Genomic DNA, 17379 nt, shown 5'->3' with positions numbered 1-17379 from the left:
GTATGAAAAGATTCTCAAACACCCATTAATCTATTAATCCTAACCTTCTTTGAAGGGCAAATCTAGAAAAACAAAGTTAGGGAATGTATAATAATCTAGGCCTACCACCTCCCTTGCCATCTACATGACCTTGATAAAGTTACTTAATCTTCCTCTATCTTAGATCTCTCATTTTTAAACAAGAGTGATGACAGAAAATACTTCTTTATCATTGTGAATTAAATTACATAATACATGTAAAGTATCTAGAAAAGCTTTAGTCAGAAAGCAAGAAAGCAAGTACGTAATCAATGTGAATTAAAACAGGTAGGGTTGCCTGGATAGCTTCATCTGTTGAGTATTCAACTCTTAATTTTGGCTCAGGTCATAATCTCAGGGTCGTGAGATCAAGCTCCATGTTAGGCTCCACACTGGGCATGGAGCCTACGAAAGATTTTCCCTCTCCTTTTCCCTCTGTCCCTCCCCACCTGCGTGTGCACACTTTCACTCTTTCTCTAAAAAAAAAAACAAAAAACAAAAACAAACAAACAACATGTAGAAAAAGAACAGGTTTATAAACTCAAAACTAAAGTTCTCTTTATTCCTCTCTGCACTAACAGAAGCAACTATCTAATTCCTTGATCAAAAGTAAAAATATGGGCGCCTGGGTGGCTCAGTGGGTTAAAGCCTCTGCCTTCGGCTCAGGTCATGATCCCAGAGTCCTGGGGTTGAGCCCCGCATCGGGCTCTCTGCTCGGCAGAGAGCCTGCTTCCTCCTCTCTCTCTGCCTGCCTCTCTGCCTACTTGTGATCTCTCTCTGTCAAATGGATAAATAAAATCTTTAAAAAAAAAAAAAAAGTAAAAATATAATTCCCCCATATTTTCATCACTATTGTAAAGACTTAATTATAGCAGATAAATGAAGAAAGTAAACCAAATCCAAGGTCTAAGAAACAAAAATATATAAATTCTAAGTCAATTAAGAATTTTGCATAGCTATTTGCTCCCCTGCTAAATATAATTAAGAAATATCTTATATTATCTATATTTACATTAAAAACTACTTATCACATTTACCTATCTTTATCAATTCAATGATTAAATTTTGCTTCATAAACAAAAATACCAGAAAATTTTCAATACTAACATATGAGAAAGCACAAATAAATTTAAAGATGATTTTGTGAGTAAACAGCCATCACTAAACTAAATGGCAAAAAATTTTAAAAGTAATCATGTTCCTCCTCTTATAAAATATATAAAAACACAATAAATCCAAACAAACACATGAATAAAAAATAATCTCAAGTTGTGACATGTCTGAATAATTTCCTTGGTTTCTTACTCCCTGGGTAAAGATATAAGCTGTTTTAGATTATTCAATTAAGCAGTTCTCTAGTGACCTGAAATATTAACATTCTTATCTAAACCATGTCCCTGACACTCTAATCCACCATTTTTTAAGAACATGGTTCTTCTTACTTTTATATTCAAATACTGATTTATTGTAAATTCAGTGAGTAAAATTCTCAGGAGGCTATCCTTATAAACTCTGGAAGAACAAAAGGAATTGTTTTTTGTCCTAGATCAAAAGGTAGCAACACATCTTTGCAGCACCCTGCTGCTTCTGAATTAATTTAGCTTATTTATGACTCATTGGACTCTTCTTGTCACTGCTTAAGTCACTTCCTACCACGGTGAGGGTTTTGATGTCTTAACTTTGTTTTTTTTGTTGTTGTGTTTTTTTGTTTTTTGTTTTTTTTCAGATTACTAGAATACTATTTAGGATATTGGCACTCTCATTTAAATAAAGAATAAGCTTTAGAAGTTCTTTTCCAAATGTAATACACAATCCATTGGTGTTAACTTTTATACAGAAAAGGATAACTGCTAGCATTAAGAATTAAAAAAATTTTAACTACTTATGTGTCTACAATGTCATTATAAGATGCAGAAATGAAGAAAGGAAGAATATATAATGCTATTTGCAATAATTAAATATTAATGGAACATGAAAATTTATTGTGCCAGACCACACAAAATACATAAATACACAAAATACCAATCTTTCAAATTGGGAAAAGAAAAAAGGAAAATCACATTAATGAAGGAAAGACCTTCTGTTTTACACTCAGGAGAAAATAAGTAAGGCAGTTTGTCAAACTATACTCCAGTGAGAGGGTAAAAGTCAAAGTGAGCTTGCTATCAAAAAGGTCAGCCTGAGAGGACCTACAGCTTTCTATACCCACAAATTTCACCAACTTATATCATTCCCACTTTACCACACTCCACCTTCTAAGACAACATCAGGGTTTTTGTTTTTTATTATTATTATTACTTGCCACCCTCTAAATCAGGAGAAAAGACCTTATATTGATATTCTTTCTATTCAATGCAAAATTTCTCTTATTGCTTGAAAAACTGTATTGTACAGAAAGGGGCCCTTTAATTTCACACAGTTAAAAGTTTTAAAGTGATTATGTTTCAGTTAATTAGAGCAAAATGCAAATAGTTAATCCAGCAACAAGTATGCAAATTCTATATTTCTGTTACCTCATTTACCACACTTGAATAAAAAATAATGTCGCTAAGAGTTGATGACAATAATAAATGATTTATTACCTCTAAGCCACTAGAACAGTGCTGGGGAGATAGTAAGTGCTGAATAAATGTTAACTGTTAATAAAACCCAACTAAAATAAAATCTAAAGGACCCTAAAGAATTCATATGCATATCTGTTCTTATTCTACAGGGAGGAAAGGTGAAAAGAGCAGGAAGCAAGCTTACAGTAACTCAAATATAGATCATCGGTGAGAAAGAAAACCACACAGGATGAACAGATGAATGAAAGGAAACTTATTAAGCCTTCACAAGTTTACAAAGAGCAAATTCACTTTTGTCTTTATATTCATTTAAGATAAAACATCAGAAGCTATGAATTTTTATCAAGCATCTTCATGGGCAGGCAGTTTTATTTTTGCATGATTTATATCTTTGGTGGCTTATCTTTTTGGCAGCTGAATTTGAATTTCTAAAGTCTTAGTTTCTAGTCTTAACTGTGGTATATGTGGCATCAGCAAAAACATCACACCAAAGCACACTGATGGTTTAGTCACATGGTTGACTGAGAGACCCAGGATCATCAATAGGATTGTTCTCAATTTCACTTTACTTCAGAATGTGTTTTGGGCGGGGGGGGGGGGGGGGGTTGTTTTTGTTTTTGTTTTTATTTTTTTGTCTAAATCTTCATCAGTTTCCTTTCTCTCTGGTCTTCCTTTGCAGAGCTATTTTTCCCCCAGTGCTTTCCATTCTATTTCTTCTCGTAGCCTCCAATATCAAGCTTCATTACCTATTTTATCTTCCTTGTGGTTCTTCCAGATTTCCCTGTCCATTGGAATCTCTCTCCAACTATAAAGAGCCATTACACGCATTCATTAACCCTATTTCCAGTGCCTTTTGTAACTGCCACTTGATAAAAACTGGTGTCCCAAGGGGCTTCCAATGACCTCTTACTCATCAACCCTAATAGGCTTTTCTTACAGCACAAGAGATTTTGGTCATCTTTGTTTAGAAAAATCTCACCTTTATTGCATTCTTTCTCACTGAACTCTCCTAATGGTTCTCCTAATGTTTTTTTGCTCAGTCTTATTCCTCGGTTATAGATTCTGACTAAAGGCCTTTTCTCTTTCTCTAATCTCTCCTTTGTAAACTCAACCCACAATCATAGATTCAACTTCCGTCTTACTGTGCATTACTATGATATCTATAGCATCAGCCCCATTAGGTCTGACCTCTAAATAAATTTTTAGTCTCAAATTTCTAATTTCCAAATGCAACTGTCTCCAGTCTACCCGCACTCCTTCAGCAAGCTATAGTATTTTAAGGATTTACTATTAGGTGACAATGTGCACTGGTCTGAATGCAACAATTTTATGGACTCAAATCCTATTGTCCTCTTTCAGGTTGTGTGATTTTAAGTATGTTACGTAAGCTCTTCAAGTGTAATTTCCCAATCTGTAAAATGAGAATAACAACACTGCCCACCAAAGATGTTATTAAAAGCACAGCATATAACATATGCAAATTGTTTGACACAGTGAACGGTCACGTTGTTTCAGTAACATTAGACATTAAGATTTTAATAATCACTCTTACCAAGTAGGTTTCATCAATAAGAGTAAAAATGGCTTCAAACAATGTCTGAAACAAAGTGATTCTCAATATATGTTAAGCATTAGTTATTACTCTGGCAAAACATATCAATCTGCAGATCAAGCCTGGAAGTAGCTATGTTGAAACAGAGTACTGAGATTACAGTGAAGAGAACTGGGCATAAAAACTAGCTCCAAAATGTAAAGCAATGTAAACTGGCTAAGTCACTACATTCTATGAACATTAAACTATTAACTATTGAAAAACTGAATTCCTAGGGCCCTAACGTTCAGTGGCTCTATGAGTAGCTAACTCAGTGTACCCAAATATTAACTCTCCATCAACTCTCCTCTTAAATTTCCTATTGTGTTCTTTCCAGTAGTAAACAACCATCTTCCTAGACATCTATACTAGACATGCCCAAACTGTCTCATGTTTTCTTCCCCATGTCAGACTATGACATCACCATTCAACCAGGAGCTACAGCCAAAAACCATGATCCACTTGAATTAACGTTTCAAAAACCTAGCACTAACAAGTTTAAAATCCTAATAGCAACACTTAGCTTATTAATCTACTGCACAAAATATTTAGTCCTTTACATCATCTACAGAATAAATCCCAAATTTCACTGCCTTACTTTTAAGGTATTTCACCATCTGATCCCACTTTACCCTTCTGCTGTCATTTCCTACAACTTCCCTTCCGGCACTGTCTACCCAACCAAACAGAACTACAGCCGTGTTCTGCTACACATACAGGGTATTTCCTTTCCTTCATATGTTCATATAATCCACTGTGCCTGAATGCCCTTTCTGATGTCTGAATGTCTAAATCACACTCTACCAGACATTGCAGACTGCCTACTCAGGATCCCTTCTCCCTTTCCCCATCCAACAATACATGCATTCTCAGTGCAATAACCCAAAACTCTGCCCATGCATCTGAATGCTCAGAAAAAATCAAGTCCCATTTCCAACTCCAGGGATAAACTTTGGCTCACTTATGCCAATATGCACATTCCTCCATCCTGGCCACAGGATAACAGTGAACATGTATCCTAGGCTTCCAATCAAGGTAGTTTTTTGTTTCTTGGTTTTTTTAAGAATTTTTTTCTTTTTTTTTTTTTAAGATTTTTTTTTTATTTATTTCACAGACAGATCACAAGTAGGCAGAGAGGCAGGCAGAGAGAGAGAGGAGGAGGAGGCAGGCTCCCTGCTGAGCAGAGAGCCCGAATGCAGGACTCGATCCCAGGACCCTGGGATCATGACCTGAGCCGAAAGCAGAGGCTTTAACCACTGAGCCACCCAGGCACCCCAATCAAGGTAGTTTTAATGTTTTAATGCACAGAACACTTCCTTGAAATACCAAGACAGTCTTTCTTCTTCTAGGCATTGTTATGCACAGTTATGAGTCTCAGAATTCACTCCTGCCACCTTCCTACCAGTTAAGGGAAAGAGCAGAGCTGATAGCATCAGAGAGAAACAGAGCAGAAACTCTGAACGAACAGTATCTCTTCACTGTTCTCTGTGTGAATTCTCTTCAGTTACAAGAACCAGCCAATTCCCTGTGTTATTTAGGGTACTTCAACTACCCACGTATAGTTTTAAATTCATACACATACATATATTTCATGACCAAATTAAAATATAACATACAACTAGAGTTAAACTCTCCTTAAAAATCATAGTTTTTATATGAATTTTTATGATATTTACAGTCTATCTAATTAGTGCATTACAGTATATGGTGGATCTGTCATAGCTACTCCCTTGGGACACAAACCCATCAATGATAGATTAATGTCTATTTCATCTTGGAATCTTTCATAATGCTTTGTACATTGTTAAGAATAGGATAAATAACTTTAATATTGAACACCTAAACAAACAGAAAAAAAATTAGTTGATGTAATGATCTCCTAGAATCAGTTATTTTTAATAAAAATGTAAAATTACTATCTTAGTTTTCTCCCAAGTTGTATTCTTTGCAATATGCGTCTTCTTAGTCAAACAAAATATCATGAAACTTTACCAATGTATTCTAGAGTCTTAAGATTTAAAAGCATTAATAGAGGGTGCCTGGGTGGCTCAGTCAGTTAAGTGTCTGCTATCAGCTCTGGTCATGATCCCATGGTCCTGGGATCAAGTCCCACGTCAGGCTCAGCAGGGAGTTTGCTTCTCCCTCTACCTTTACCCCTCCCCCCCATCATCCTTTCTCTCTCTCAGACTCTCTCTCAAATAAATAAAATCTTTATAAAAAATTTAAAATAAATCTGAATATTAAATATTAAATGTCTGTTAATCTCTTTTGTAGCTTCAATATCAGTATTCTATTCTATTAGCAATAATCGCGCCTCGGATAAACCTCATTGGCTACGATACTGCCACTGCGCAAAGCTCAGTATTCTATTCTAAATGACTAGTTTAAAATTTAAATCACAAAACACACCAGATTGTAGATTTTTATAAATCCTACAGAATCACTTAAAATTAAACATCTTCAAACAATTACATATTAAACATATTAAATCTAATTCCTAAACTGAACATTAAATACTTTTTGCAGAAACCCTGTATCATCACGTTTCTTGATAAATCTAAAATATAGTAATGACAATATATTAAAATGCTACCCAGACAATTTCACCTGTGTTGGCTTCTATTATTCCATTTCTTTCATTCATTATCATTTCATTTTACATAGGTACAATTTTCTTAGGTATATTTGAAAGTGTTTCAGGCACCAATTTTCATTATTCAGCAAAAGGACTTCAGTTATAATTGCTTTGACAGCTTTGCTTTAAATCTTTCATATTCTCATTCATGTTAATCAACCAAGCAAGTCTTTGTCAACCCAGAGCATGATTGTGGCATCTTTTATTGAATCAAATGCTTTATTTTTGTGGAGGGAGAAATCCATTCAGTAAGATTTTAATGATGATATTTTAAATAAATTTCAACCACAAAACAATAAAAGAATACCAATATGGTGAGAAATATTGGCTAAATGTTTGTTCACTGAATTAACAACTATTTAGATTCCTAAATAGACCAGTTATTAAAGTCATCTGTACATAAAAACTAAACCTAGGCACTACTTCAAATATATTTTCCATAAAGATATTTAGATCTACTACAGCTGGATTATTTAGTAAGATAATTGGTTTTTCTTTTTAATAATGACAGCGTCATATGGGGCGCCTGGGTGGCTCAGTGGATTAAGCCGCTGCCTTCGGCTCAGGTCATGATCCCAGGTCCTGGGTTCGGGCCCCACATCGGGCTTTCTACTCAGCAGGGAGCCTGCTTCCTCCTCTCTCTCTGCCTGCCTCTCTGCCTACTTGTGATTTCTCTCTGTCAAATAAATAAATAAAATCTTAAAAAAAAAAATAATGACAGCGTCATAAACATGAAAAGTCCATGGTTGTCAGAACTGGTTTTAACAACATATTGTGTATTACATTCAGGACACTGACGGGATGATGAAGATGAATAGAGTATAAGTACGAATAAATGTTTTTATGTTCAAAATGTTTCACGTGCTAGTAATGACCTTTAAAAAAAATGTGAATTTCTACACATACACAACTGGTCACAAATCATGTATCTCTTTTATTTAAAGGGGCAAGAGGCAGAATTGAGGACATGTGTCCCCACTAATGACAAGGCAAGAACTTATCGGAAATCGCTGAAACCCCACATTCTTCTCATATCGGCAACTAACATTACTGCGGGGGCCCTATTCAAAAGAATAGAAAAATACATTTTAAACACAGACTAATTGATTTTTATTCCTTCGGAAAATCAAATGCAACTCAGGAAGTGAGCATAAACACTGGTGATTTCAGACTTTTTTATTGCATGGTCCCATCTATAAAGTTTCTCTTTTACACTGGAAAACATAAGGTGATTGATTTTAAGTATAATACAGACAACTGAGAAAAAAATGTTGGCCTGCTTTCCCATTTATTAGATGTTTCTATTTTTCCTGTATCACTAAATATTTTAGTGAAGTTTTAAATAATTTCAAGATCAAGAGGTTGTGATAATAAAAATTTCAGCTAAGAACAAGCCTATTTCTGATTTTTAAAAATTATCTGAACAAGTTTTTTTATTATTTAAAGAAGTTCATTATAAACAGCATTTCCAAAGTTGTCATATAGGGGACAAAGTTATTCATGAGTTCATTTATAATTTCAATTAGTTACTTTTCTTTCCCAAGGATGAACACATTTTCCAGGCATCACTACATTATTAGGCTTCACTAAAAGGGACATCAGACATTTGGCTACTAACCCACCTACACTAAGTTATTTCCCAGTTGATATTGGGTTAACAGCACTACCTCCAAAACGAAGGTCAAGTGTACTCTTTAATTACTAAGGACAAAAGAAGTACACAATTTCACCACTAACAGATTCCCACTGTTTTTTTGAAAGGGGCATCAAATGGCATGGCCTTCCAACAACAACAAAAATATGCAAATGTTTATGAAGAAAAACTACAGCTGGCATCCATCTCTATGGCATCATAGTGAAGTGGTTAAGAGCATGGATTCTACACCCTACCTCATGGATGAGGCCCACTCTACTAATTTTTGTATGAACTTGGGTATTTACTTAACATCTCTAACCCTCAATGTCCTCATCTTGGAGCAGGTGATATTCTACTCCATCAGATTATTGTGAGGACCGCCTTAAAAATGTGCAAAATTCTCCAAACTGGCTGGTAAATCCTAAAAGTAGTATCTACACTTGTTATTAGCTGCATTTATAAATATCACTGGATTTCTAAACTAGATGTCATAAGGAGCATTAAGTTTTTACAAAATCAAAATGCCCTTCACATTCTAAAATACACTTCATTACTTACATACTTTATTAAGGATATGATCCATGTAAAAAACAAAACATCTAGACAAATGGTTCAAAAGACAATTTTCCTATTCCTATGCCCAAATGGAGGAAAGCAGACATATAGAGGAGTTTGTGTTAGGGGTTCTGCTTGATAGCATGTCAGAATGTGACAGAGAAAAGAACAGTTTAGCTAAGGCCAGAAGCACTCATTAACAGTAAGATCCCAGGAAATACATTTAATTTCTAATCTCAAGTGTGTCCACTGTAAAGCCAAAATCAAAACCAAAATAACTGTCCAGTGAGGGTCAAGTGAGATGGAGTTTTTATAAGTAGTGTACAGTCTACATCTTCTCCTGAGGAGTGTTGGAGTTTGGGTTGTTTACCGCAGGTGGACAGATCCCTTACTGCTCTGATGAAAAAGCCCTTTTTACTCCGTGACCATGAGCACATCTATGTCAACACTGCACTACAAAAATACACATTTTATAGAGAATAAGCACTCCTTTGTGCATTGTTTTTACTCTGCAGTCAACCCAGGTATAGTAACCACGCAAAACATTTGTATCTAATTTTCTTTTTTATTATTCTGACTGAATATTTTCAAGACACTATTACTGGGTTTTTCCCAAAGTAAATCCGTGGACACTCCAGGACATGTACAAACTACTGTTGACTTACAAACACTATTTTTTTTTGTTTATGAACACATGCTTATTTGGGAGAAAAATGAAGGACCATTAATTTTTTCAACTCCCAAAAAGTGCCTGTGAACTTAAATTACTAAGGTTTAACTAAAAAGTTAAATTACTAAAACTCCCTTTTGAAACAATCTTCTAATAAATTATCTTGCTCAAAATTAATCACATTCTAACTTATATAAGTTCACAGTCTTAAAAAGTTTTATTTTTCTCCTTTAATAAAGTCACAGTATAGCCAACGGAATGGCATTTCTGTTTTCTAATATAATTACAAAAAATATTTTACATGTTTGTGTTTAATGATTATTCTTCTTACTTTCAAATGTGAAATAATTTGATCAGGTAGGTTTTCTAGGATTTTAACACTCTTGGTTCCACTATACTGAATTCTTCAAATACTAATAGTTCAAGGTACATATTTAATAAAATCATTTTCCAGAATAATTTATGGTAGTCTTTTGGGTACTTGAATATTGCCAAAATTACTTTTTTTTTCTTTTATTATTTTTTAAACTGAAGTATAATGGACACACAATATTAAACTAGTTTCAGGTAGCCAATATTATTTATCTGTGGGTATCAGATGCCTAGATATGAGGTATAGATATTATTTTAATAAACCAGAAATAATTTCTGGCTTGTGACATTCCTTTTTCATTGAAACACTTTGATATAAGCAGTTAAATAAAATAAAATGAAATTACAACTTATTCCAGCATACACAAGCTAAGCAATCATTGACACATTGATTAATGTGTCATTTATCAATTGATTGATTTTTCTGTGCCTCCATTTTTATAAACAGATATATGAATTAAAAATAACCTAATTCAGGGGCGCCTGGGTGGCTCAGTGGGTTAAGCCTCTGCCTTTGGCTCTGGTCATGGTGGCAAGGTCCTGGGATCCAGCCCCACATCGGGCTCTCTGCATGGCAGGGAGCCTGCTTCCCCCTCTCTCTCTGCCTGCCTCTCTCCTACTTGTGATCTCTCTCTCTCTCTCTCTCTCTGTTAAATAAATAAATGGAGGCTTTAAAAATGAAATAAAATAACCTAATTCACAACATTGTTCTGAGAATAAATCAAGAGCATGAAAATTGAGCACTCAGCACTGTGCCTTGCATATAAAAAGTACTCAAAAACTGTTAAGTTTTTTAAGTTTTTAAACAAAGTTTTGAAAATGAAGTAGCAAATAAATCACTAAATAAATAAAAATAAGTTAATAAATAAATAAAATGACCAAAATAGAGATAGCAACCTAAAGATAATCAAAAGAAACACTGTTTTAACCTTGAGATCATGAAATTATTGAGATCATGAAAATAAATATTAAATCTTATACATTACTTTTACAAGGATATCTTAGTGTCTTAAAAAGAAATAATTCATGTGTTTTTAGAGATAAATAGCATTAATGCTGATCTGACAAAAGTCAAATACATAAGAGTCTGGGCAAAGCAATGCCACATCCCAAAGTTAAGGAAAACTGTTCATTTCTACTGAAATATTTTCAAAAGCATGCTCTTCTAATAGACATATTATTCCTTCGATAAATAGTCATCAACTATGAAGATACTCATGAACATTATCTAGTCACATCAAAATTGGTAATATAAAGTTATACTGACTTAGCCAACTTCAATAACAAAAGCTGACAAATTACCAATACTTGACTAAATTTTCCAACCCCGTACTTCCTTTTTTTTTTTTTTTCCCATTGTTTAACTCGCATCTTTCTTCTGATCTATTCTTTGAACCAAGTACAAGCTGCTAACCCAAACTTGCCAGGAATCAGAATGATGGTAACTGTTTTTCCAGGAGAAATCAGAGGTAGTAAGTACTGCAGGACAAAAGACTTTAAAAACAACAACAAAAAAAAAATCTATAGATCATATCCTTTACATTTATTAAATTTAGACATAAGAAAAAGCATAATATAGGAAAAGCATTATTTTTAAAAAGTATTATTGTACACTCTGTAAAAATTTAGAGACACTTTATATATTAAATATTCTTCTGACCTTCTAAACTTACACTATAGATTAAAATTCTACATCTGTGCTTTATAAATTTGGTTCCACTTCTCAAAAAACTAGGAGTATAAGAATATAAAAAATGAGGAGGTTATAGAATCATACATCAAAAGAATAGTATTTATCTCACTTGTTCTTGTTCACTACTTTAGCTGGATATTTTAATTTGAAACATTTTTCCCATTCAAAGTTTATTTTCTGTTTAAGTCTTGGGAAGGTAAGAATGTTACTTCCTAGATGCCTAATAGCAGTTAGCTTTCAGCAAATGCCAACTACAAAGCTATATAATAGTGGTTCACAGATTAGTTTTAAAAAAATCTCACTTCTTTCATCATCTACCAATGTTGCAAGAAAAAAAAAAACTGCTTCCTAAGAAAATGCTTATGATTGCATGTATCATCCTAATATAAAAACTCCAGTCCTATTTTTTCATTTTTGTAATCTGTAGAACTTTATTTTTGTTTTTATTGCACATATTAACCAAGGATACACAAACCAAGTTTGAACTCCAGACTTAAAAAATTTCCAAAGGAGAGGCGCCTGGGTGGCTCAGTGGGTTAAAGCCTCTGCCTTCGGCTAGGGTGGTGGTCCCAGGGTCCTGGGATGGAGCCCCGCATCCAACTCTCTGCTCAGCAGGGAGCCTGCTTCCCTTACTCTCTCTCTGCCTGCCTCTCTGCCTACTTGTGATCTCTGTCAAATAAATAAATAAAATCTTTAAAAAAAAAAAAAATTTCCAAAGGAGCACCTGGGTGGCTCAGTCAGTTAAGCATCTTCCTCTGGCTCAGGTCATAATCCTAGGGTCCTGAGACTGAGCCTCATGTCAGGCTCCCTGCTTCTTCCCCTCCCTATACCCCTCCCCCTGCTTGTTCTCTCTCCCTCTCTCTGTCTCTCCCTCTGTGAAATAAACAAATATATAAAATCTTTTTTAAAAATTTCCAAAGGATGATAACGTAGTAAAAGGAAAAAAAGTTTTTGATTACGAGACACTTTGCAGATTGAAAACATACTAACATAGTCAAAACAGTAACGAAACATCTATAACAACATCTTTAAACCAATGATTGCGTAAAGATCATATTCCTCTAGAAATTTAGGCAACTGTAGTCAGTTCCTATATCCACAGATTGTGCATTTAAAAAACAAAATCACTTTTAGTTTAACAGATATTGAAATCCTAAACAAAGAGAGTCAGCCCAAGTCTATGGACAATGTGAATTTTAAAATGCTGTATTGGAGAAACAGGACAACAGTGAACTTTTATTTTAAAGGCAAGAGCATATAATGCAAAAGGCAAGAAGAACCACAGTTAGTTGTTTCTTTTATCCTTCCTAATTTTATTTTATAATGTAACTCTTTAATTATTTAAGTGTTATTTTGATTATGTGGCCTTCTACATTCACTTAGTTGGGGTTACCCTATGCATAAAAAATGATGTGTTTTGTTTGTTAAATTGGAAAGGTGCTCAACTCTCAGATTTTGATTTGAAATCTAACTGGGGCCTACAAGATGGGAATATTTTAAAGGTAGAAGGTAACCAAAAATAGGATTAGCATTTCAAATGTCATCTAGAAAACAAAATTAATTTTTTAAACATTTTTGTCATATTACCTGATATCTGGAAGTTTATTGGCCATCTGACTTCTCTTTTCAAAATTGTATGTAGCCAGAAAACAGATTTTGTTTACTAAAAGAAATAATAATGGTCCCAAAACTTTGCAGAAATATTACTCAAGTAGTAATTAATTTGGATGAGCTGATCCCTTTGGTTGATTTTTATTATGTTAGATAATAAGAGTTTGATTATTGGATGAATCAAAAAAGTATATAACTGATCGAAATGAATTAATGGAACATTTGAATTCACAAAGGGAAACTAAGCCTTAGAATAAAATACTTTAAATGAAATTTTTCCACAGGCATATTACCTAGTGATTGCAATAGTCTGAATTTCCAAAATTGGTTCTATTTAATTGTGGTGTACAGAAAGTATAAAAATCCTATGTGACCATACTGTATTCACTAAGCACGCTAAACAGCCAAGGTCACCTAAGAATCCAGTTGTCATTTCATGCCTGAAATGAGGACTAGATATGCACTCTGTAATTATATTCTACTACTTACCATCCTCACTACTTAAGCGTTGACTCAGCTGCTTCACTACATGCATTGACTAAATCAGAGTCCACGTTCACAAAAACTTCTAACTTCCATCCAGGGCAGTGGCAGGGAAGCAATTATTAATGGTTGGTGGTGGAATGAATGTCACCAGAGGTATAAAGTGATCCACATGTATCTGACATAATGATGTTTCACTTAAAATATACAGTAACTAACTGAACATAAAAACAAACAAACAAACAAAAAAAAAAACCCTAGTCACCTACAAGTCATATTAAATGGAAACAACAAAGATGTCATCCACAAGGCTAGAAATTATAATAATCCCATGAAAAATACAGGTAGCCATCCACAACAGGGTTGCCATAGCAGGAATGTGAACATGACCTAGCTATAACTTGATCAGGCAAAGTGTGGGAGCAAGCTCAGGGAAGCTGTGAGCTAACTAAAGTAAAATTTCAAGAAATAAATTCAAACTGTCAAGTTGTGGCAGTAAAAATAGTAGATGGAACAACATGGTAAGTATTTTCTTTCACTTAAAAAAATTATCTTAAAAAAAATCATCTTATAGGGTGCCTGCCTGGCTCAGTCAGTTGAGCATCTGCCTTCAGCTCAGGTCATGATCCCAGGGTCCAAGGATGCAGGCCCACATCGGGCTCCTGGCTCAGTGGGGAGCCTGCTTCTCCCTCTGCTTGCACTCTCTCTCTCCCTCTGTCAAATAAATAGATAAATAAAACCTTTTTTTTTAATTTATTTATTTGATAGACAGAGATTACAAGTAGTCAGAAAGGTAGACAGAGAGAGAGGAGGAAGCGGGTTCCCCGCTGAGCAGAGAGCCTGATGCGGGCCTCGATCCCAGGACCCTGAGACCATGACCTGAGCTGAAGGCAGAGGCTTTAACCCACTGAGCCACCCAGGTGCCCCGATAAATAAAATCTTTAAAAAAAATTATAGCTTGGGGCGCCTGGGTGGCTCAGTGGGTTAAAGCCTCTGCCTTCAGCTCAGGTCATGATCCCAGAGTCCTGGGATCGAGCCCCGCATCGGGCTCTCTGCTCAGTGGGGAACCCGCTTCCTCCTCTCTCTCTGTGCCTGCCTCTCTGCCTACTTGTGATCTCTGTCTGTTAAATAAATAAATAAAATCTTTAAAAAAAAATTATAACTTGGCTGCTGAAGTAATCTTACAAGCAATGGGTATACAAATAAGTTTGAGAGGATTCATTAAGAAAATAATTTACAGTTCTCTCACATGTATTAAGGATGTCAGCAAGTCAACAGCAAACATGGGATCTAGGGCACAGCTCAGGCTGAGTGACTATGGGCAATCCACAACCTCTCTGAGCACAGTTTATTTCCCTATAAAATGAACAAATATTCTTTTATTCTATATTAAATTTGGCAGCTAATAAAACTCCTTTCTAATCTTTTTTTTTCTTTCTCCCTCCCCAGAAGAAATTACCACCCAAATTTGGTACACAACATCCATTTTTATACCTATTGCATATCTATACACAGTATGTCATTTTGATTTGTGTGCTTAAGAGTAATATAAGTGGTTTTAAATTCTAACAAATATATTTCTGTGAAATCATTAAGATTGTCACTAGTTATTTACTATTGTTAAGAAATGCTGCATTGAGGTTTTTTTAAATGTATTTAATGTATTTTAATGTACTGTGAAGCACAAGTGCAAAAATTTCCTTAATGTAAAACCTAGGACTAGAACTGCCTGACCACTGACACTTCATGACTTCAACTTTACAAGGGGCACCTGGGTGGCTCATTGGGGTTAAGCCTCTGCCTTCAGCTCAGATCATGGTCTCAGGGTCCTTGGATTGAGCCCTGCATCAGCAAGGAGCCTGCTTCTCCCTCTCTCTCTGCCTGCCTCTCTGCCTACTTGTGATTTCTCTCTCTTTTAAATTTAAAAACAAAACAAAAACAAAACAAAAAAACACAACCATCTTTAACTTCAACTTTACTACCTTACCAAAGGGGTCTTCAAAGTGTTTATAATAAATTACAATCTCACAAGAAATGCATATACTCCAAACATAACAATACTCCACATTCCCACCAAAACTGAGCAGTGCCAAACTTTTTCTTTTTTCACTCATTATGAGCACTATGAAATGACATTCCACTCTTTAAATGTCCATCTACCTATTAATAAGATTGAGTATATTTTCATGTTTATTTGCCAGTGAGTTTCCTCTGTTATAAGCTTCCAGTCATATCTTTTAATCCATTTTTTTTTCTAATGGGCAGTTGGTCATACAATCATTGGGCTATTGGTTTTCCTTGTATATTCTGGTACTTAACTAGTTATGTTTATTGTAAATATTTTCTTTTTATCTGTGGTTTACTTTTGATGTTCAGATATTCCTAATTTTAATTTTTTAAAATAGGGCCAATAGGATCAATAGGGGTACCTGGATGGCTCAGTTGGTTAACCATCTGACTCTTGGCTTTGGCTCAGGTCAGATCAGGATCTCAGGTTCTGTGGGCTGGGCTTAGAGATTGCTTGAGATTCTCTCGCTCCCTCTTCCACTGCCCCCTCTTCCACTGCCCCTCCCTCCTCTCCTGGCCTGTCTCTCTCTCTCTCAAAAATAAAATAAAATAAAATAAAAGTAATATGTATATATAATATATATATACCATATATTTAATATATAATATATCAATAGTTTCCTCCAAAATAATCAATTACTTCTTTTAGGTTTTTGCTTTTAGGGCCTTGTTCAAGTTATCCTCCTCCACACAAAGGTAATGAAAATACTGTTCTATGCATTCTTCTCCACACTTTTAGGTTTTAAGCATTTTTTTTAAATTTTGTGATTTCTGGGGGATATAAATACAAAGTCTAGAGCTAGTACAGTTTGCTTTCTAGAATATATTCAGTAAAAATCTATAAAACAAATATACAAGCCACAAACTTCAACAAATTCACACACTATCCAGAAATGTGAGGCTAATAAAAGTGATATAGATAGGGGAAAAAAAAAAAAAACTGACTTGTTCCAGGAAGAACAGTCAAAGTTGTTAAAAAATAAAGAAAAAATTTATTTATCTTTTCATTCATCCATACAGCTAAAACTTACTAAAAGCCTACCTGCTAAATAAATAAATACATATACATATATACATATCAGAGATTATAGACTAAATTTACAATAAAGATTAATGCCTGCTGTGTGTGTGTGTTTGCATATGTATATGCTTGACAGGAAATGAAACACAATGATGGGGAAAAAAACAATCTCTATTCTCATGGAACTTATCATCTAAGGAAAAGAAAAATATTATCTAAATAACCTCACAAATAATTGTAAAGTTAGAGCTACCTTAAGTGCTATGAAAGAAAAGTGTATGGCTCTCTAAGAGCTTAGAATAGTAAAAAGAAGTGATGTTTGAGTTGAGCCATGAAGTTTAGGAAGAAACTAGGTAAATAAAGCAGGAATGGAAGAGCATTCCAGGCAAAGGGAGGAACATGCACAAAGGTCTTCCTCCTCATCTACTGAATTAAGCAATACAAACACCATTATACAGGGTTT

At 34.6% G+C, this 17379-nt stretch overlaps 1 protein-coding gene and 1 pseudogene across 6 annotated transcripts in view; both read right to left on the bottom strand.

Annotated features, from left to right (window-relative positions):
* CCSER1 (coiled-coil serine rich protein 1) overlaps nucleotides 1–17379 on the bottom strand; it is a 760495-nt gene that overhangs the window by 727483 nt on the left and 15633 nt on the right. The gene's annotated exons all lie outside the window — the stretch shown is intronic.
* Nucleotides 6383–6532, bottom strand: LOC125094451 (uncharacterized; annotated as a pseudogene).

This window comes from Lutra lutra, chromosome 2, assembly GCF_902655055.1.
Source record: "Lutra lutra chromosome 2, mLutLut1.2, whole genome shotgun sequence".
In the NCBI taxonomy this organism is placed as follows: domain Eukaryota; kingdom Metazoa; phylum Chordata; class Mammalia; order Carnivora; family Mustelidae; genus Lutra; species Lutra lutra.
Note: the sequence above shows the minus strand (reverse complement) of the source record. Positions and strands in the feature narration are given on the sequence as shown.